The sequence below is a fragment of the Hyla sarda genome, unplaced genomic scaffold (assembly GCF_029499605.1).
Source record: "Hyla sarda isolate aHylSar1 unplaced genomic scaffold, aHylSar1.hap1 scaffold_197, whole genome shotgun sequence".
Classification (NCBI taxonomy): domain Eukaryota; kingdom Metazoa; phylum Chordata; class Amphibia; order Anura; family Hylidae; genus Hyla; species Hyla sarda.
The window spans coordinates 61,189-82,950 of NW_026608627.1; the positions used below are offsets into that span (position 1 = coordinate 61,189).

Consider the following 21,762-nt stretch of genomic DNA (forward strand, 5'->3'; position numbering starts at 1 on the left):
CGACAGCTTTATGAGGAGCATCAGCACTGCTCTGCCTGAGCAGAACCATCACCGCCATAGGTTGTCAAATAACCCGGATTTAACCCACACAGGTAAGTCCAATGGGGTGCAGGCATGTCCTCTATGCTTACAGCTTCCCGTGGGTGTTGGTTTGATACCGTTTGGGGACAGCCAAGGAGGCATCTGCAGGCAACAAAGGTAGGTGTGTGCTTGTGTGTGTGTTTCCTATGCAGATCCTAAGCCCAGTGTCACATGCAAGTAGGAGGAGTAAGAAGGGTTCCTGGCAAATCCGGGTTATGGATTGCATTTAAAAAGGCCCCGTGGGAGTGCAATGGGCCCCTGTCTTGCTGCTTAGCAATAATGGTATGGGTTTAGGTTCTGCTGTGTGTACTGGTGGTTGACTGCCCCCCAGCCCAGAGTGTGCATGGAAAATTGTCTGGCAGCCTCCCTGACAGCAAGCAGTGATAGTGCCCATGAAGGGGACCTTGTTGGGCCCGCCCCTTTCACGGTTATCGCTTCTCGGCCTTTTGGCTAAGATCAAGTGTAGTATCTGTTCTTATCAGTTTAATATCTGATACGTCCCCTATCTGGGGACCATATATTAAATGGATTTTTGAGAACGGGGGCCGATTTCGAAGCTTGCTTCCGTCGCCCTATGCATTGACCCGATATGGCAGTATCTTCGGGTACAGTGCACCACCCCCTTACAGGGTTAAAAAGAAAGATTCCTACTTTCATTGCTACCTGCTTGCTGGCTAGCCAGCTAGCCAGCCCTGTGGGCCTTGCTGCTGCTGCTGCTGCAGCCAAAAAACAAAAGGTGGTGCTGCTGCTGCTTCTGCTGCTTCTGCTTGTGTCTGGCCGCTGTTGGAGCGTCCAGGCACAGGACTTCTGCTGCTGCTGACTAAATGGCCTCCTTAATTGGATCATTTGAGTAGCCAGCACACCTGTGCAGGTAGGGCATGACATGATAGGCAGCTGCCTTGATAGCGGGTGGGTGCTGAATGTTCCTAATTGACAAAATAAGATTAATGCTTATGAAGAAATATAAAATCTCATCCCTTCCCCAATATCGCGCCACACCCCTACCCCTTAATTCCCTGGTTGAACTTGATGGACATATGTCTTTTTTCGACCGTACTAACTATGTAACTATGTAACATAACATGGGGGGGTCTCCTGGCTGTTCACACAGGTGTGTCATTGCTGTACATTGACCATGCATTGCTTCTGTGGTATTGCAAAGGCAAAGACAAATGCTTCCAGCCATCCATTGCACTAATGGATTGGTCATCAGCTGGCTGTCTATGTCCCGCATCAATATAGACCAAAGTACAGAGGGTTAGGCTATGCTATAGTGCACCTACCTGATGCATCAGAAGGTGCGAGGCCCTTGCTAAATTCTGTGCACAGACTTTGAGATCTATGCTTTAGACTGTATCTAAACCTGCTCCAACATGGACTGACATTCTGGCCTACTTTCAGCCGATGCGACTTGTCTGTCGCTGAACAGTCGCTTTTTATGTATTCAGCACCTATGTATAATGTTGTAAAAATGCTCTAGAAGCTAAAGTCGCAGAAATGTCACACATATTTGGCCTGCAACTTTCTGTGCGACAAATTCAGACAGGAAAAATCAGTATAAATCCTTAGAAAATTATCCCCCAGTGTCTCCATCTGCTGGCGGTATTGAATAAGCATTGCTGCACTGATGGGGTATGCATTAGACGAAAAAAAAGAAGAAAAAGAAGAATAATACGCCCAGAAAAGAGGCGAAAAGGAGAAAAACGTAAAAAAACGTGAAAAAAAAGTAAGAGGAAGAGAAGGGAAAAAAAGGTGGAAATGGGTTTAAAAGTGATTTCGGCGGAGAAATATATATATATATATATATATATATATATATATATATATATATACGCGCACACACACACATATATATAAACGTATTCTCCGTTGAGATATTGCAGCCGCTGCTGTGTCCAGGCCCAGGAGCCTTAGCACTGTGCTGTGATGTCACTCAATACCACTGACATCACTAGGTGTAAACAACATCTCTCCTTTGCTGTGTATGTGACTATGGAGCTGTTTGGTGATGTCGTCTATTATGGCCTTCATAGAAGCAACAGGAGATTGTTGCATCCATCTAGAACCCTCAGAACTACAGTGCTATGATGTCACTCACTTCCACAGGCCTTGCAGAGTGTAAACAACAACAACCCAGCTTTGTCGTGTATGTAACCATAGGGATTGTGATGTCACCTAGAACCTTCACAGCAGCGACAGCTTTATGAGGAGCATCAGCACTGCTCTGCCTGAGCAGAACCATCACCGCCATAGGTTGTCAAATAACCCGGATTTAACCCACACAGGTAAGTCCAATGGGGTGCAGGCATGTCCTCTATGCTTACAGCTTCCCGTGGGTGTTGGTTTGATACCGTTTGGGGACAGCCAAGGAGGCATCTGCAGGCAACAAAGGTAGGTGTGTGCTTGTGTGTGTGTTTCCTATGCAGATCCTAAGCCCAGTGTCACATGCAAGTAGGAGGAGTAAGAAGGGTTCCTGGCAAATCCGGGTTATGGATTGCATTTAAAAAGGCCCCGTGGGAGTGCAATGGGCCCCTGTCTTGCTGCTTAGCAATAATGGTATGGGTTTAGGTTCTGCTGTGTGTACTGGTGGTTGACTGCCCCCCAGCCCAGAGTGTGCATGGAAAATTGTCTGGCAGCCTCCCTGACAGCAAGCAGTGATAGTGCCCATGAAGGGGACCTTGTTGGGCCCGCCCCTTTCACGGTTATCGCTTCTCGGCCTTTTGGCTAAGATCAAGTGTAGTATCTGTTCTTATCAGTTTAATATCTGATACGTCCCCTATCTGGGGACCATATATTAAATGGATTTTTGAGAACGGGGGCCGATTTCGAAGCTTGCTTCCGTCGCCCTATGCATTGACCCGATATGGCAGTATCTTCGGGTACAGTGCACCACCCCCTTACAGGGTTAAAAAGAAAGATTCCTACTTTCATTGCTACCTGCTTGCTGGCTAGCCAGCTAGCCAGCCCTGTGGGCCTTGCTGCTGCTGCTGCTGCTGCTGCAGCCAAAAAACAAAAGGTGGTGCTGCTGCTGCTTCTGCTGCTTCTGCTTGTGTCTGGCCGCTGTTGGAGCGTCCAGGCACAGGACTTCTGCTGCTGCTGACTAAATGGCCTCCTTAATTGGATCATTTGAGTAGCCAGCACACCTGTGCAGGTAGGGCATGACATGATAGGCAGCTGCCTTGATAGCGGGTGGGTGCTGAATGTTCCTAATTGACAAAATAAGATTAATGCTTATGAAGAAATATAAAATCTCATCCCTTCCCCAATATCGCGCCACACCCCTACCCCTTAATTCCCTGGTTGAACTTGATGGACATATGTCTTTTTTCGACCGTACTAACTATGTAACTATGTAACATAACATGGGGGGGTCTCCTGGCTGTTCACACAGGTGTGTCATTGCTGTACATTGACCATGCATTGCTTCTGTGGTATTGCAAAGGCAAAGACAAATGCTTCCAGCCATCCATTGCACTAATGGATTGGTCATCAGCTGGCTGTCTATGTCCCGCATCAATATAGACCAAAGTACAGAGGGTTAGGCTATGCTATAGTGCACCTACCTGATGCATCAGAAGGTGCGAGGCCCTTGCTAAATTCTGTGCACAGACTTTGAGATCTATGCTTTAGACTGTATCTAAACCTGCTCCAACATGGACTGACATTCTGGCCTACTTTCAGCCGATGCGACTTGTCTGTCGCTGAACAGTCGCTTTTTATGTATTCAGCACCTATGTATAATGTTGTAAAAATGCTCTAGAAGCTAAAGTCGCAGAAATGTCACACATATTTGGCCTGCAACTTTCTGTGCGACAAATTCAGACAGGAAAAATCAGTATAAATCCTTAGAAAATTATCCCCCAGTGTCTCCATCTGCTGGCGGTATTGAATAAGCATTGCTGCACTGATGGGGTATGCATTAGACGAAAAAAAAGAAGAAAAAGAAGAATAATACGCCCAGAAAAGAGGCGAAAAGGAGAAAAACGTAAAAAAACGTGAAAAAAAAGTAAGAGGAAGAGAAGGGAAAAAAAGGTGGAAATGGGTTTAAAAGTGATTTCGGCGGAGAAATATATATATATATATATATATATATATATATATATATATATATATATATATATACGCGCACACACACACATATATATAAACGTATTCTCCGTTGAGATATTGCAGCCGCTGCTGTGTCCAGGCCCAGGAGCCTTAGCACTGTGCTGTGATGTCACTCAATACCACTGACATCACTAGGTGTAAACAACATCTCTCCTTTGCTGTGTATGTGACTATGGAGCTGTTTGGTGATGTCGTCTATTATGGCCTTCATAGAAGCAACAGGAGATTGTTGCATCCATCTAGAACCCTCAGAACTACAGTGCTATGATGTCACTCACTTCCACAGGCCTTGCAGAGTGTAAACAACAACAACCCAGCTTTGTCGTGTATGTAACCATAGGGATTGTGATGTCACCTAGAACCTTCACAGCAGCGACAGCTTTATGAGGAGCATCAGCACTGCTCTGCCTGAGCAGAACCATCACCGCCATAGGTTGTCAAATAACCCGGATTTAACCCACACAGGTAAGTCCAATGGGGTGCAGGCATGTCCTCTATGCTTACAGCTTCCCGTGGGTGTTGGTTTGATACCGTTTGGGGACAGCCAAGGAGGCATCTGCAGGCAACAAAGGTAGGTGTGTGCTTGTGTGTGTGTTTCCTATGCAGATCCTAAGCCCAGTGTCACATGCAAGTAGGAGGAGTAAGAAGGGTTCCTGGCAAATCCGGGTTATGGATTGCATTTAAAAAGGCCCCGTGGGAGTGCAATGGGCCCCTGTCTTGCTGCTTAGCAATAATGGTATGGGTTTAGGTTCTGCTGTGTGTACTGGTGGTTGACTGCCCCCCAGCCCAGAGTGTGCATGGAAAATTGTCTGGCAGCCTCCCTGACAGCAAGCAGTGATAGTGCCCATGAAGGGGACCTTGTTGGGCCCGCCCCTTTCACGGTTATCGCTTCTCGGCCTTTTGGCTAAGATCAAGTGTAGTATCTGTTCTTATCAGTTTAATATCTGATACGTCCCCTATCTGGGGACCATATATTAAATGGATTTTTGAGAACGGGGGCCGATTTCGAAGCTTGCTTCCGTCGCCCTATGCATTGACCCGATATGGCAGTATCTTCGGGTACAGTGCACCACCCCCTTACAGGGTTAAAAAGAAAGATTCCTACTTTCATTGCTACCTGCTTGCTGGCTAGCCAGCTAGCCAGCCCTGTGGGCCTTGCTGCTGCTGCTGCTGCTGCTGCAGCCAAAAAACAAAAGGTGGTGCTGCTGCTGCTTCTGCTGCTTCTGCTTGTGTCTGGCCGCTGTTGGAGCGTCCAGGCACAGGACTTCTGCTGCTGCTGACTAAATGGCCTCCTTAATTGGATCATTTGAGTAGCCAGCACACCTGTGCAGGTAGGGCATGACATGATAGGCAGCTGCCTTGATAGCGGGTGGGTGCTGAATGTTCCTAATTGACAAAATAAGATTAATGCTTATGAAGAAATATAAAATCTCATCCCTTCCCCAATATCGCGCCACACCCCTACCCCTTAATTCCCTGGTTGAACTTGATGGACATATGTCTTTTTTCGACCGTACTAACTATGTAACTATGTAACATAACATGGGGGGGTCTCCTGGCTGTTCACACAGGTGTGTCATTGCTGTACATTGACCATGCATTGCTTCTGTGGTATTGCAAAGGCAAAGACAAATGCTTCCAGCCATCCATTGCACTAATGGATTGGTCATCAGCTGGCTGTCTATGTCCCGCATCAATATAGACCAAAGTACAGAGGGTTAGGCTATGCTATAGTGCACCTACCTGATGCATCAGAAGGTGCGAGGCCCTTGCTAAATTCTGTGCACAGACTTTGAGATCTATGCTTTAGACTGTATCTAAACCTGCTCCAACATGGACTGACATTCTGGCCTACTTTCAGCCGATGCGATTTGTCTGTCGCTGAACAGTCGCTTTTTATGTATTCAGCACCTATGTATAATGTTGTAAAAATGCTCTAGAAGCTAAAGTCGCAGAAATGTCACACATATTTGGCCTGCAACTTTCTGTGCGACAAATTCAGACAGGAAAAATCAGTATAAATCCTTAGAAAATTATCCCCCAGTGTCTCCATCTGCTGGCGGTATTGAATAAGCATTGCTGCACTGATGGGGTATGCATTAGACGAAAAAAAAGAAGAAAAAGAAGAATAATACGCCCAGAAAAGAGGCGAAAAGGAGAAAAACGTAAAAAAACGTGAAAAAAAAGTAAGAGGAAGAGAAGGGAAAAAAAGGTGGAAATGGGTTTAAAAGTGATTTCGGCGGAGAAATATATATATATATATATATATATATATATATATATATATATATACGCGCACACACACACATATATATAAACGTATTCTCCGTTGAGATATTGCAGCCGCTGCTGTGTCCAGGCCCAGGAGCCTTAGCACTGTGCTGTGATGTCACTCAATACCATGACATCACTAGGTGTAAACAACATCTCTCCTTTGCTGTGTATGTGACTATGGAGCTGTTTGGTGATGTTGTCTATTATGGCCTTCATAGAAGCAACAGGAGATTGTTGCATCCATCTAGAACCCTCAGAACTACAGTGCTATGATGTCACTCACTTCCACAGGCCTTGCAGAGTGTAAACAACAACAACCCAGCTTTGTCGTGTATGTAACCATAGGGATTGTGATGTCACCTAGAACCTTCACAGCAGCGACAGCTTTATGAGGAGCATCAGCACTGCTCTGCCTGAGCAGAACCATCACCGCCATAGGTTGTCAAATAACCCGGATTTAACCCACACAGGTAAGTCCAATGGGGTGCAGGCATGTCCTCTATGCTTACAGCTTCCCGTGGGTGTTGGTTTGATACCGTTTGGGGACAGCCAAGGAGGCATCTGCAGGCAACAAAGGTAGGTGTGTGCTTGTGTGTGTGTTTCCTATGCAGATCCTAAGCCCAGTGTCACATGCAAGTAGGAGGAGTAAGAAGGGTTCCTGGCAAATCCGGGTTATGGATTGCATTTAAAAAGGCCCCGTGGGAGTGCAATGGGCCCCTGTCTTGCTGCTTAGCAATAATGGTATGGGTTTAGGTTCTGCTGTGTGTACTGGTGGTTGACTGCCCCCCAGCCCAGAGTGTGCATGGAAAATTGTCTGGCAGCCTCCCTGACAGCAAGCAGTGATAGTGCCCATGAAGGGGACCTTGTTGGGCCCGCCCCTTTCACGGTTATCGCTTCTCGGCCTTTTGGCTAAGATCAAGTGTAGTATCTGTTCTTATCAGTTTAATATCTGATACGTCCCCTATCTGGGGACCATATATTAAATGGATTTTTGAGAACGGGGGCCGATTTCGAAGCTTGCTTCCGTCGCCCTATGCATTGACCCGATATGGCAGTATCTTCGGGTACAGTGCACCACCCCCTTACAGGGTTAAAAAGAAAGATTCCTACTTTCATTGCTACCTGCTTGCTGGCTAGCCAGCTAGCCAGCCCTGTGGGCCTTGCTGCTGCTGCTGCTGCTGCTGCAGCCAAAAAACAAAAGGTGGTGCTGCTGCTGCTTCTGCTGCTTCTGCTTGTGTCTGGCCGCTGTTGGAGCGTCCAGGCACAGGACTTCTGCTGCTGCTGACTAAATGGCCTCCTTAATTGGATCATTTGAGTAGCCAGCACACCTGTGCAGGTAGGGCATGACATGATAGGCAGCTGCCTTGATAGCGGGTGGGTGCTGAATGTTCCTAATTGACAAAATAAGATTAATGCTTATGAAGAAATATAAAATCTCATCCCTTCCCCAATATCGCGCCACACCCCTACCCCTTAATTCCCTGGTTGAACTTGATGGACATATGTCTTTTTTCGACCGTACTAACTATGTAACTATGTAACATAACATGGGGGGGTCTCCTGGCTGTTCACACAGGTGTGTCATTGCTGTACATTGACCATGCATTGCTTCTGTGGTATTGCAAAGGCAAAGACAAATGCTTCCAGCCATCCATTGCACTAATGGATTGGTCATCAGCTGGCTGTCTATGTCCCGCATCAATATAGACCAAAGTACAGAGGGTTAGGCTATGCTATAGTGCACCTACCTGATGCATCAGAAGGTGCGAGGCCCTTGCTAAATTCTGTGCACAGACTTTGAGATCTATGCTTTAGACTGTATCTAAACCTGCTCCAACATGGACTGACATTCTGGCCTACTTTCAGCCGATGCGACTTGTCTGTCGCTGAACAGTCGCTTTTTATGTATTCAGCACCTATGTATAATGTTGTAAAAATGCTCTAGAAGCTAAAGTCGCAGAAATGTCACACATATTTGGCCTGCAACTTTCTGTGCGACAAATTCAGACAGGAAAAATCAGTATAAATCCTTAGAAAATTATCCCCCAGTGTCTCCATCTGCTGGCGGTATTGAATAAGCATTGCTGCACTGATGGGGTATGCATTAGACGAAAAAAAAGAAGAAAAAGAAGAATAATACGCCCAGAAAAGAGGCGAAAAGGAGAAAAACGTAAAAAAACGTGAAAAAAAAGTAAGAGGAAGAGAAGGGAAAAAAAGGTGGAAATGGGTTTAAAAGTGATTTCGGCGGAGAAATATATATATATATATATATATATATATATATATATATATATACGCGCACACACACACATATATATAAACGTATTCTCCGTTGAGATATTGCAGCCGCTGCTGTGTCCAGGCCCAGGAGCCTTAGCACTGTGCTGTGATGTCACTCAATACCACTGACATCACTAGGTGTAAACAACATCTCTCCTTTGCTGTGTATGTGACTATGGAGCTGTTTGGTGATGTTGTCTATTATGGCCTTCATAGAAGCAACAGGAGATTGTTGCATCCATCTAGAACCCTCAGAACTACAGTGCTATGATGTCACTCACTTCCACAGGCCTTGCAGAGTGTAAACAACAACAACCCAGCTTTGTCGTGTATGTAACCATAGGGATTGTGATGTCACCTAGAACCTTCACAGCAGCGACAGCTTTATGAGGAGCATCAGCACTGCTCTGCCTGAGCAGAACCATCACCGCCATAGGTTGTCAAATAACCCGGATTTAACCCACACAGGTAAGTCCAATGGGGTGCAGGCATGTCCTCTATGCTTACAGCTTCCCGTGGGTGTTGGTTTGATACCGTTTGGGGACAGCCAAGGAGGCATCTGCAGGCAACAAAGGTAGGTGTGTGCTTGTGTGTGTGTTTCCTATGCAGATCCTAAGCCCAGTGTCACATGCAAGTAGGAGGAGTAAGAAGGGTTCCTGGCAAATCCGGGTTATGGATTGCATTTAAAAAGGCCCCGTGGGAGTGCAATGGGCCCCTGTCTTGCTGCTTAGCAATAATGGTATGGGTTTAGGTTCTGCTGTGTGTACTGGTGGTTGACTGCCCCCCAGCCCAGAGTGTGCATGGAAAATTGTCTGGCAGCCTCCCTGACAGCAAGCAGTGATAGTGCCCATGAAGGGGACCTTGTTGGGCCCGCCCCTTTCACGGTTATCGCTTCTCGGCCTTTTGGCTAAGATCAAGTGTAGTATCTGTTCTTATCAGTTTAATATCTGATACGTCCCCTATCTGGGGACCATATATTAAATGGATTTTTGAGAACGGGGGCCGATTTCGAAGCTTGCTTCCGTCGCCCTATGCATTGACCCGATATGGCAGTATCTTCGGGTACAGTGCACCACCCCCTTACAGGGTTAAAAAGAAAGATTCCTACTTTCATTGCTACCTGCTTGCTGGCTAGCCAGCTAGCCAGCCCTGTGGGCCTTGCTGCTGCTGCTGCTGCTGCTGCAGCCAAAAAACAAAAGGTGGTGCTGCTGCTGCTTCTGCTGCTTCTGCTTGTGTCTGGCCGCTGTTGGAGCGTCCAGGCACAGGACTTCTGCTGCTGCTGACTAAATGGCCTCCTTAATTGGATCATTTGAGTAGCCAGCACACCTGTGCAGGTAGGGCATGACATGATAGGCAGCTGCCTTGATAGCGGGTGGGTGCTGAATGTTCCTAATTGACAAAATAAGATTAATGCTTATGAAGAAATATAAAATCTCATCCCTTCCCCAATATCGCGCCACACCCCTACCCCTTAATTCCCTGGTTGAACTTGATGGACATATGTCTTTTTTCGACCGTACTAACTATGTAACTATGTAACATAACATGGGGGGGTCTCCTGGCTGTTCACACAGGTGTGTCATTGCTGTACATTGACCATGCATTGCTTCTGTGGTATTGCAAAGGCAAAGACAAATGCTTCCAGCCATCCATTGCACTAATGGATTGGTCATCAGCTGGCTGTCTATGTCCCGCATCAATATAGACCAAAGTACAGAGGGTTAGGCTATGCTATAGTGCACCTACCTGATGCATCAGAAGGTGCGAGGCCCTTGCTAAATTCTGTGCACAGACTTTGAGATCTATGCTTTAGACTGTATCTAAACCTGCTCCAACATGGACTGACATTCTGGCCTACTTTCAGCCGATGCGACTTGTCTGTCGCTGAACAGTCGCTTTTTATGTATTCAGCACCTATGTATAATGTTGTAAAAATGCTCTAGAAGCTAAAGTCGCAGAAATGTCACACATATTTGGCCTGCAACTTTCTGTGCGACAAATTCAGACAGGAAAAATCAGTATAAATCCTTAGAAAATTATCCCCCAGTGTCTCCATCTGCTGGCGGTATTGAATAAGCATTGCTGCACTGATGGGGTATGCATTAGACGAAAAAAAAGAAGAAAAAGAAGAATAATACGCCCAGAAAAGAGGCGAAAAGGAGAAAAACGTAAAAAAACGTGAAAAAAAAGTAAGAGGAAGAGAAGGGAAAAAAAGGTGGAAATGGGTTTAAAAGTGATTTCGGCGGAGAAATATATATATATATATATATATATATATATATATATATATATACGCGCACACACACACATATATATAAACGTATTCTCCGTTGAGATATTGCAGCCGCTGCTGTGTCCAGGCCCAGGAGCCTTAGCACTGTGCTGTGATGTCACTCAATACCACTGACATCACTAGGTGTAAACAACATCTCTCCTTTGCTGTGTATGTGACTATGGAGCTGTTTGGTGATGTCGTCTATTATGGCCTTCATAGAAGCAACAGGAGATTGTTGCATCCATCTAGAACCCTCAGAACTACAGTGCTATGATGTCACTCACTTCCACAGGCCTTGCAGAGTGTAAACAACAACAACCCAGCTTTGTCGTGTATGTAACCATAGGGATTGTGATGTCACCTAGAACCTTCACAGCAGCGACAGCTTTATGAGGAGCATCAGCACTGGTCTGCCTGAGCAGAACCATCACCGCCATAGGTTGTCAAATAACCCGGATTTAACCCACACAGGTAAGTCCAATGGGGTGCAGGCATGTCCTCTATGCTTACAGCTTCCCGTGGGTGTTGGTTTGATACCGTTTGGGGACAGCCAAGGAGGCATCTGCAGGCAACAAAGGTAGGTGTGTGCTTGTGTGTGTGTTTCCTATGCAGATCCTAAGCCCAGTGTCACATGCAAGTAGGAGGAGTAAGAAGGGTTCCTGGCAAATCCGGGTTATGGATTGCATTTAAAAAGGCCCCGTGGGAGTGCAATGGGCCCCTGTCTTGCTGCTTAGCAATAATGGTATGGGTTTAGGTTCTGCTGTGTGTACTGGTGGTTGACTGCCCCCCAGCCCAGAGTGTGCATGGAAAATTGTCTGGCAGCCTCCCTGACAGCAAGCAGTGATAGTGCCCATGAAGGGGACCTTGTTGGGCCCGCCCCTTTCACGGTTATCGCTTCTCGGCCTTTTGGCTAAGATCAAGTGTAGTATCTGTTCTTATCAGTTTAATATCTGATACGTCCCCTATCTGGGGACCATATATTAAATGGATTTTTGAGAACGGGGGCCGATTTCGAAGCTTGCTTCCGTCGCCCTATGCATTGACCCGATATGGCAGTATCTTCGGGTACAGTGCACCACCCCCTTACAGGGTTAAAAAGAAAGATTCCTACTTTCATTGCTACCTGCTTGCTGGCTAGCCAGCTAGCCAGCCCTGTGGGCCTTGCTGCTGCTGCTGCTGCTGCTGCAGCCAAAAAACAAAAGGTGGTGCTGCTGCTGCTTCTGCTGCTTCTGCTTGTGTCTGGCCGCTGTTGGAGCGTCCAGGCACAGGACTTCTGCTGCTGCTGACTAAATGGCCTCCTTAATTGGATCATTTGAGTAGCCAGCACACCTGTGCAGGTAGGGCATGACATGATAGGCAGCTGCCTTGATAGCGGGTGGGTGCTGAATGTTCCTAATTGACAAAATAAGATTAATGCTTATGAAGAAATATAAAATCTCATCCCTTCCCCAATATCGCGCCACACCCCTACCCCTTAATTCCCTGGTTGAACTTGATGGACATATGTCTTTTTTCGACCGTACTAACTATGTAACTATGTAACATAACATGGGGGGGTCTCCTGGCTGTTCACACAGGTGTGTCATTGCTGTACATTGACCATGCATTGCTTCTGTGGTATTGCAAAGGCAAAGACAAATGCTTCCAGCCATCCATTGCACTAATGGATTGGTCATCAGCTGGCTGTCTATGTCCCGCATCAATATAGACCAAAGTACAGAGGGTTAGGCTATGCTATAGTGCACCTACCTGATGCATCAGAAGGTGCGAGGCCCTTGCTAAATTCTGTGCACAGACTTTGAGATCTATGCTTTAGACTGTATCTAAACCTGCTCCAACATGGACTGACATTCTGGCCTACTTTCAGCCGATGCGACTTGTCTGTCGCTGAACAGTCGCTTTTTATGTATTCAGCACCTATGTATAATGTTGTAAAAATGCTCTAGAAGCTAAAGTCGCAGAAATGTCACACATATTTGGCCTGCAACTTTCTGTGCGACAAATTCAGACAGGAAAAATCAGTATAAATCCTTAGAAAATTATCCCCCAGTGTCTCCATCTGCTGGCGGTATTGAATAAGCATTGCTGCACTGATGGGGTATGCATTAGACGAAAAAAAAGAAGAAAAAGAAGAATAATACGCCCAGAAAAGAGGCGAAAAGGAGAAAAACGTAAAAAAACGTGAAAAAAAAGTAAGAGGAAGAGAAGGGAAAAAAAGGTGGAAATGGGTTTAAAAGTGATTTCGGCGGAGAAATATATATATATATATATATATATATATATATATATATATATATACGCGCACACACACACATATATATAAACGTATTCTCCGTTGAGATATTGCAGCCGCTGCTGTGTCCAGGCCCAGGAGCCTTAGCACTGTGCTGTGATGTCACTCAATACCACTGACATCACTAGGTGTAAACAACATCTCTCCTTTGCTGTGTATGTGACTATGGAGCTGTTTGGTGATGTCGTCTATTATGGCCTTCATAGAAGCAACAGGAGATTGTTGCATCCATCTAGAACCCTCAGAACTACAGTGCTATGATGTCACTCACTTCCACAGGCCTTGCAGAGTGTAAACAACAACAACCCAGCTTTGTCGTGTATGTAACCATAGGGATTGTGATGTCACCTAGAACCTTCACAGCAGCGACAGCTTTATGAGGAGCATCAGCACTGCTCTGCCTGAGCAGAACCATCACCGCCATAGGTTGTCAAATAACCCGGATTTAACCCACACAGGTAAGTCCAATGGGGTGCAGGCATGTCCTCTATGCTTACAGCTTCCCGTGGGTGTTGGTTTGATACCGTTTGGGGACAGCCAAGGAGGCATCTGCAGGCAACAAAGGTAGGTGTGTGCTTGTGTGTGTGTTTCCTATGCAGATCCTAAGCCCAGTGTCACATGCAAGTAGGAGGAGTAAGAAGGGTTCCTGGCAAATCCGGGTTATGGATTGCATTTAAAAAGGCCCCGTGGGAGTGCAATGGGCCCCTGTCTTGCTGCTTAGCAATAATGGTATGGGTTTAGGTTCTGCTGTGTGTACTGGTGGTTGACTGCCCCCCAGCCCAGAGTGTGCATGGAAAATTGTCTGGCAGCCTCCCTGACAGCAAGCAGTGATAGTGCCCATGAAGGGGACCTTGTTGGGCCCGCCCCTTTCACGGTTATCGCTTCTCGGCCTTTTGGCTAAGATCAAGTGTAGTATCTGTTCTTATCAGTTTAATATCTGATACGTCCCCTATCTGGGGACCATATATTAAATGGATTTTTGAGAACGGGGGCCGATTTCGAAGCTTGCTTCCGTCGCCCTATGCATTGACCCGATATGGCAGTATCTTCGGGTACAGTGCACCACCCCCTTACAGGGTTAAAAAGAAAGATTCCTACTTTCATTGCTACCTGCTTGCTGGCTAGCCAGCTAGCCAGCCCTGTGGGCCTTGCTGCTGCTGCTGCTGCTGCTGCAGCCAAAAAACAAAAGGTGGTGCTGCTGCTGCTTCTGCTGCTTCTGCTTGTGTCTGGCCGCTGTTGGAGCGTCCAGGCACAGGACTTCTGCTGCTGCTGACTAAATGGCCTCCTTAATTGGATCATTTGAGTAGCCAGCACACCTGTGCAGGTAGGGCATGACATGATAGGCAGCTGCCTTGATAGCGGGTGGGTGCTGAATGTTCCTAATTGACAAAATAAGATTAATGCTTATGAAGAAATATAAAATCTCATCCCTTCCCCAATATCGCGCCACACCCCTACCCCTTAATTCCCTGGTTGAACTTGATGGACATATGTCTTTTTTCGACCGTACTAACTATGTAACTATGTAACATAACATGGGGGGGTCTCCTGGCTGTTCACACAGGTGTGTCATTGCTGTACATTGACCATGCATTGCTTCTGTGGTATTGCAAAGGCAAAGACAAATGCTTCCAGCCATCCATTGCACTAATGGATTGGTCATCAGCTGGCTGTCTATGTCCCGCATCAATATAGACCAAAGTACAGAGGGTTAGGCTATGCTATAGTGCACCTACCTGATGCATCAGAAGGTGCGAGGCCCTTGCTAAATTCTGTGCACAGACTTTGAGATCTATGCTTTAGACTGTATCTAAACCTGCTCCAACATGGACTGACATTCTGGCCTACTTTCAGCCGATGCGACTTGTCTGTCGCTGAACAGTCGCTTTTTATGTATTCAGCACCTATGTATAATGTTGTAAAAATGCTCTAGAAGCTAAAGTCGCAGAAATGTCACACATATTTGGCCTGCAACTTTCTGTGCGACAAATTCAGACAGGAAAAATCAGTATAAATCCTTAGAAAATTATCCCCCAGTGTCTCCATCTGCTGGCGGTATTGAATAAGCATTGCTGCACTGATGGGGTATGCATTAGACGAAAAAAAAGAAGAAAAAGAAGAATAATACGCCCAGAAAAGAGGCGAAAAGGAGAAAAACGTAAAAAAACGTGAAAAAAAAGTAAGAGGAAGAGAAGGGAAAAAAAGGTGGAAATGGGTTTAAAAGTGATTTCGGCGGAGAAATATATATATATATATATATATATATATATATATATACGCGCACACACACACATATATATAAACGTATTCTCCGTTGAGATATTGCAGCCGCTGCTGTGTCCAGGCCCAGGAGCCTTAGCACTGTGCTGTGATGTCACTCAATACCACTGACATCACTAGGTGTAAACAACATCTCTCCTTTGCTGTGTATGTGACTATGGAGCTGTTTGGTGATGTCGTCTATTATGGCCTTCATAGAAGCAACAGGAGATTGTTGCATCCATCTAGAACCCTCAGAACTACAGTGCTATGATGTCACTCACTTCCACAGGCCTTGCAGAGTGTAAACAACAACAACCCAGCTTTGTCGTGTATGTAACCATAGGGATTGTGATGTCACCTAGAACCTTCACAGCAGCGACAGCTTTATGAGGAGCATCAGCACTGCTCTGCCTGAGCAGAACCATCACCGCCATAGGTTGTCAAATAACCCGGATTTAACCCACACAGGTAAGTCCAATGGGGTGCAGGCATGTCCTCTATGCTTACAGCTTCCCGTGGGTGTTGGTTTGATACCGTTTGGGGACAGCCAAGGAGGCATCTGCAGGCAACAAAGGTAGGTGTGTGCTTGTGTGTGTGTTTCCTATGCAGATCCTAAGCCCAGTGTCACATGCAAGTAGGAGGAGTAAGAAGGGTTCCTGGCAAATCCGGGTTATGGATTGCATTTAAAAAGGCCCCGTGGGAGTGCAATGGGCCCCTGTCTTGCTGCTTAGCAATAATGGTATGGGTTTAGGTTCTGCTGTGTGTACTGGTGGTTGACTGCCCCCCAGCCCAGAGTGTGCATGGAAAATTGTCTGGCAGCCTCCCTGACAGCAAGCAGTGATAGTGCCCATGAAGGGGACCTTGTTGGGCCCGCCCCTTTCACGGTTATCGCTTCTCGGCCTTTTGGCTAAGATCAAGTGTAGTATCTGTTCTTATCAGTTTAATATCTGATACGTCCTCTATCTGGGGACCATATATTAAATGGATTTTTGAGAACGGGGGCCGATTTCGAAGCTTGCTTCCGTCGCCCTATGCATTGACCCGATATGGCAGTATCTTCGGGTACAGTGCACCACCCCCTTACAGGGTTAAAAAGAAAGATTCCTACTTTCATTGCTACCTGCTTGCTGGCTAGCCAGCTAGCCAGCCCTGTGGGCCTTGCTGCTGCTGCTGCTGCTGCTGCAGCCAAAAAACAAAAGGTGGTGCTGCTGCTGCTTCTGCTGCTTCTGCTTGTGTCTGGCCGCTGTTGGAGCGTCCAGGCACAGGACTTCTGCTGCTGCTGACTAAATGGCCTCCTTAATTGGATCATTTGAGTAGCCAGCACACCTGTGCAGGTAGGGCATGACATGATAGGCAGCTGCCTTGATAGCGGGTGGGTGCTGAATGTTCCTAATTGACAAAATAAGATTAATGCTTATGAAGAAATATAAAATCTCATCCCTTCCCCAATATCGCGCCACACCCCTACCCCTTAATTCCCTGGTTGAACTTGATGGACATATGTCTTTTTTCGACCGTACTAACTATGTAACTATGTAACATAACATGGGGGGGTCTCCTGGCTGTTCACACAGGTGTGTCATTGCTGTACATTGACCATGCATTGCTTCTGTGGTATTGCAAAGGCAAAGACAAATGCTTCCAGCCATCCATTGCACTAATGGATTGGTCATCAGCTGGCTGTCTATGTCCCGCATCAATATAGACCAAAGTACAGAGGGTTAGGCTATGCTATAGTGCACCTACCTGATGCATCAGAAGGTGCGAGGCCCTTGCTAAATTCTGTGCACAGACTTTGAGATCTATGCTTTAGACTGTATCTAAACCTGCTCCAACATGGACTGACATTCTGGCCTACTTTCAGCCGATGCGACTTGTCTGTCGCTGAACAGTCGCTTTTTATGTATTCAGCACCTATGTATAATGTTGTAAAAATGCTCTAGAAGCTAAAGTCGCAGAAATGTCACACATATTTGGCCTGCAACTTTCTGTGCGACAAATTCAGACAGGAAAAATCAGTATAAATCCTTAGAAAATTATCCCCCAGTGTCTCCATCTGCTGGCGGTATTGAATAAGCATTGCTGCACTGATGGGGTATGCATTAGACGAAAAAAAAGAAGAAAAAGAAGAATAATACGCCCAGAAAAGAGGCGAAAAGGAGAAAAACGTAAAAAAACGTGAAAAAAAAGTAAGAGGAAGAGAAGGGAAAAAAAGGTGGAAATGGGTTTAAAAGTGATTTCGGCGGAGAAATATATATATATATATATATATATATATATATATATATACGCGCACACACACACATATATATAAACGTATTCTCCGTTGAGATATTGCAGCCGCTGCTGTGTCCAGGCCCAGGAGCCTTAGCACTGTGCTGTGATGTCACTCAATACCACTGACATCACTAGGTGTAAACAACATCTCTCCTTTGCTGTGTATGTGACTATGGAGCTGTTTGGTGATGTCGTCTATTATGGCCTTCATAGAAGCAACAGGAGATTGTTGCATCCATCTAGAACCCTCAGAACTACAGTGCTATGATGTCACTCACTTCCACAGGCCTTGCAGAGTGTAAACAACAACAACCCAGCTTTGTCGTGTATGTAACCATAGGGATTGTGATGTCACCTAGAACCTTCACAGCAGCGACAGCTTTATGAGGAGCATCAGCACTGCTCTGCCTGAGCAGAACCATCACCGCCATAGGTTGTCAAATAACCCGGATTTAACCCACACAGGTAAGTCCAATGGGGTGCAGGCATGTCCTCTATGCTTACAGCTTCCCGTGGGTGTTGGTTTGATACCGTTTGGGGACAGCCAAGGAGGCATCTGCAGGCAACAAAGGTAGGTGTGTGCTTGTGTGTGTGTTTCCTATGCAGATCCTAAGCCCAGTGTCACATGCAAGTAGGAGGAGTAAGAAGGGTTCCTGGCAAATCCGGGTTATGGATTGCATTTAAAAAGGCCCCGTGGGAGTGCAATGGGCCCCTGTCTTGCTGCTTAGCAATAATGGTATGGGTTTAGGTTCTGCTGTGTGTACTGGTGGTTGACTGCCCCCCAGCCCAGAGTGTGCATGGAAAATTGTCTGGCAGCCTCCCTGACAGCAAGCAGTGATAGTGCCCATGAAGGGGACCTTGTTGGGCCCGCCCCTTTCACGGTTATCGCTTCTCGGCCTTTTGGCTAAGATCAAGTGTAGTATCTGTTCTTATCAGTTTAATATCTGATACGTCCTCTATCTGGGGACCATATATTAAATGGATTTTTGAGAACGGGGGCCGATTTCGAAGCTTGCTTCCGTCGCCCTATGCATTGACCCGATATGGCAGTATCTTCGGGTACAGTGCACCACCCCCTTACAGGGTTAAAAAGAAAGATTCCTACTTTCATTGCTACCTGCTTGCTGGCTAGCCAGCTAGCCAGCCCTGTGGGCCTTGCTGCTGCTGCTGCTGCTGCTGCAGCCAAAAAACAAAAGGTGGTGCTGCTGCTGCTTCTGCTGCTTCTGCTTGTGTCTGGCCGCTGTTGGAGCGTCCAGGCACAGGACTTCTGCTGCTGCTGACTAAATGGCCTCCTTAATTGGATCATTTGAGTAGCCAGCACACCTGTGCAGGTAGGGCATGACATGATAGGCAGCTGCCTTGATAGCGGGTGGGTGCTGAATGTTCCTAATTGACAAAATAAGATTAATGCTTATGAAGAAATATAAAATCTCATCCCTTCCCCAATATCGCGCCACACCCCTACCCCTTAATTCCCTGGTTGAACTTGATGGACATATGTCTTTTTTCGACCGTACTAACTATGTAACTATGTAACATAACATGGGGGGGTCTCCTGGCTGTTCACACAGGTGTGTCATTGCTGTACATTGACCATGCATTGCTTCTGTGGTATTGCAAAGGCAAAGACAAATGCTTCCAGCCATCCATTGCACTAATGGATTGGTCATCAGCTGGCTGTCTATGTCCCGCATCAATATAGACCAAAGTACAGAGGGTTAGGCTATGCTATAGTGCACCTACCTGATGCATCAGAAGGTGCGAGGCCCTTGCTAAATTCTGTGCACAGACTTTGAGATCTATGCTTTAGACTGTATCTAAACCTGCTCCAACATGGACTGACATTCTGGCCTACTTTCAGCCGATGCGACTTGTCTGTCGCTGAACAGTCGCTTTTTATGTATTCAGCACCTATGTATAATGTTGTAAAAATGCTCTAGAAGCTAAAGTCGCAGAAATGTCACACATATTTGGCCTGCAACTTTCTGTGCGACAAATTCAGACAGGAAAAATCAGTATAAATCCTTAGAAAATTATCCCCCAGTGTCTCCATCTGCTGGCGGTATTGAATAAGCATTGCTGCACTGATGGGGTATGCATTAGACGAAAAAAAAGAAGAAAAAGAAGAATAATACGCCCAGAAAAGAGGCGAAAAGGAGAAAAACGTAAAAAAACGTGAAAAAAAAGTAAGAGGAAGAGAAGGGAAAAAAAGGTGGAAATGGGTTTAAAAGTGATTTCGGCGGAGAAATATATATATATATATATATATATATATATATATATACGCGCACACACACACATATATATAAACGTATTCTCCGTTGAGATATTGCAGCCGCTGCTGTGTCCAGGCCCAGGAGCCTTAGCACTGTGCTGTGATGTCACTCAATACCACTGACATCACTAGGTGTAAACAACATCTCTCCTTTGCTGTGTATGTGACTATGGAGCTGTTTGGTGATGTCGTCTATTATGGCCTTCATAGAAGCAACAGGAGATTGTTGCATCCATCTAGAACCCTCAGAACTACAGTGCTATGATGTCACTCACTTCCACAGGCCTTGCAGAGTGTAAACAACAACAACCCAGCTTTGTCGTGTATGTAACCATAGGGATTGTGATGTCACCTAGAACCTTCACAGCAGCGACAGCTTTATGAGGAGCATCAGCACTGCTCTGCCTGAGCAGAACCATCACCGCCATAGGTTGTCAAATAACCCGGATTTAACCCACACAGGTAAGTCCAATGGGGTGCAGGCATGTCCTCTATGCTTACAGCTTCCCGTGGGTGTTGGTTTGATACCGTTTGGGGACAGCCAAGGAGGCATCTGCAGCCAACAAAGGTAGGTGTGTGCTTGTGTGTGTGTTTCCTATGCAGATCCTAAGCCCAGTGTCACATGCAAGTAGGAGGAGTAAGAAGGGTTCCTGGCAAATCCGGGTTATGGATTGCATTTAAAAAGGCCCCGTGGGAGTGCAATGGGCCCCTGTCTTGCTGCTTAGCAATAATGGTATGGGTTTAGGTTCTGCTGTGTGTACTGGTGGTTGACTGCCCCCCAGCCCAGAGTGTGCATGGAAAATTGTCTGGCAGCCTCCCTGACAGCAAGCAGTGATAGTGCCCATGAAGGGGACCTTGTTGGGCCCGCCCCTTTCACGGTTATCGCTTCTCGGCCTTTTGGCTAAGATCAAGTGTAGTATCTGTTCTTATCAGTTTAATATCTGATACGTCCCCTATCTGGGGACCATATATTAAATGGATTTTTGAGAACGGGGGCCGATTTCGAAGCTTGCTTCCGTCGCCCTATGCATTGACCCGATATGGCAGTATCTTCGGGTACAGTGCACCACCCCCTTACAGGGTTAAAAAGAAAGATTCCTACTTTCATTGCTACCTGCTTGCTGGCTAGCCAGCTAGCCAGCCCTGTGGGCCTTGCTGCTGCTGCTGCTGCTGCTGCAGCCAAAAAACAAAAGGTGGTGCTGCTGCTGCTTCTGCTGCTTCTGCTTGTGTCTGGCCGCTGTTGGAGCGTCCAGGCACAGGACTTCTGCTGCTGCTGACTAAATGGCCTCCTTAATTGGATCATTTGAGTAGCCAGCACACCTGTGCAGGTAGGGCATGACATGATAGGCAGCTGCCTTGATAGCGGGTGGGTGCTGAATGTTCCTAATTGACAAAATAAGATTAATGCTTATGAAGAAATATAAAATCTCATCCCTTCCCCAATATCGCGCCACACCCCTACCCCTTAATTCCCTGGTTGAACTTGATGGACATATGTCTTTTTTCGACCGTACTAACTATGTAACTATGTAACATAACATGGGGGGGTCTCCTGGCTGTTCACACAGGTGTGTCATTGCTGTACATTGACCATGCATTGCTTCTGTGGTATTGCAAAGGCAAAGACAAATGCTT

At 46.3% G+C, this 21,762-nt stretch overlaps 10 non-coding genes across 10 annotated transcripts; all 10 read left to right on the forward strand.

Annotated features, from left to right (window-relative positions):
- Positions 1–511: 511 nt before the first annotated feature.
- LOC130317018 (U2 spliceosomal RNA) lies at positions 512–702 on the forward strand. Its single transcript, XR_008864210.1, has one exon. It is a non-coding gene; the product is annotated as a U2 spliceosomal RNA (small nuclear RNA).
- Positions 703–2,785: 2,083 nt separating this feature from the next.
- On the forward strand, positions 2,786–2,976 carry LOC130317019 (U2 spliceosomal RNA). The gene has a single exon (XR_008864211.1). It is a non-coding gene; the product is annotated as a U2 spliceosomal RNA (small nuclear RNA).
- A 2,099-nt stretch (positions 2,977–5,075) lies between these two features.
- Positions 5,076–5,266, forward strand: LOC130317020 (U2 spliceosomal RNA). The gene has a single exon (XR_008864212.1). It is a non-coding gene; the product is annotated as a U2 spliceosomal RNA (small nuclear RNA).
- Positions 5,267–7,354: 2,088 nt separating this feature from the next.
- LOC130317022 (U2 spliceosomal RNA) lies at positions 7,355–7,545 on the forward strand. Its single transcript, XR_008864213.1, has one exon. It is a non-coding gene; the product is annotated as a U2 spliceosomal RNA (small nuclear RNA).
- Positions 7,546–9,632: 2,087 nt separating this feature from the next.
- On the forward strand, positions 9,633–9,823 carry LOC130317023 (U2 spliceosomal RNA). Its single transcript, XR_008864214.1, has one exon. It is a non-coding gene; the product is annotated as a U2 spliceosomal RNA (small nuclear RNA).
- Positions 9,824–11,910: 2,087 nt separating this feature from the next.
- LOC130317024 (U2 spliceosomal RNA) lies at positions 11,911–12,101 on the forward strand. The gene has a single exon (XR_008864215.1). It is a non-coding gene; the product is annotated as a U2 spliceosomal RNA (small nuclear RNA).
- A 2,089-nt stretch (positions 12,102–14,190) lies between these two features.
- LOC130317025 (U2 spliceosomal RNA) lies at positions 14,191–14,381 on the forward strand. The gene has a single exon (XR_008864216.1). It is a non-coding gene; the product is annotated as a U2 spliceosomal RNA (small nuclear RNA).
- Positions 14,382–16,462: 2,081 nt separating this feature from the next.
- Positions 16,463–16,653, forward strand: LOC130316991 (U2 spliceosomal RNA). The gene has a single exon (XR_008864189.1). It is a non-coding gene; the product is annotated as a U2 spliceosomal RNA (small nuclear RNA).
- A 2,083-nt stretch (positions 16,654–18,736) lies between these two features.
- LOC130316992 (U2 spliceosomal RNA) lies at positions 18,737–18,927 on the forward strand. The gene has a single exon (XR_008864190.1). It is a non-coding gene; the product is annotated as a U2 spliceosomal RNA (small nuclear RNA).
- A 2,081-nt stretch (positions 18,928–21,008) lies between these two features.
- Positions 21,009–21,199, forward strand: LOC130317026 (U2 spliceosomal RNA). Its single transcript, XR_008864217.1, has one exon. It is a non-coding gene; the product is annotated as a U2 spliceosomal RNA (small nuclear RNA).
- The last annotated feature ends 563 nt before the right edge of the window (positions 21,200–21,762 follow it).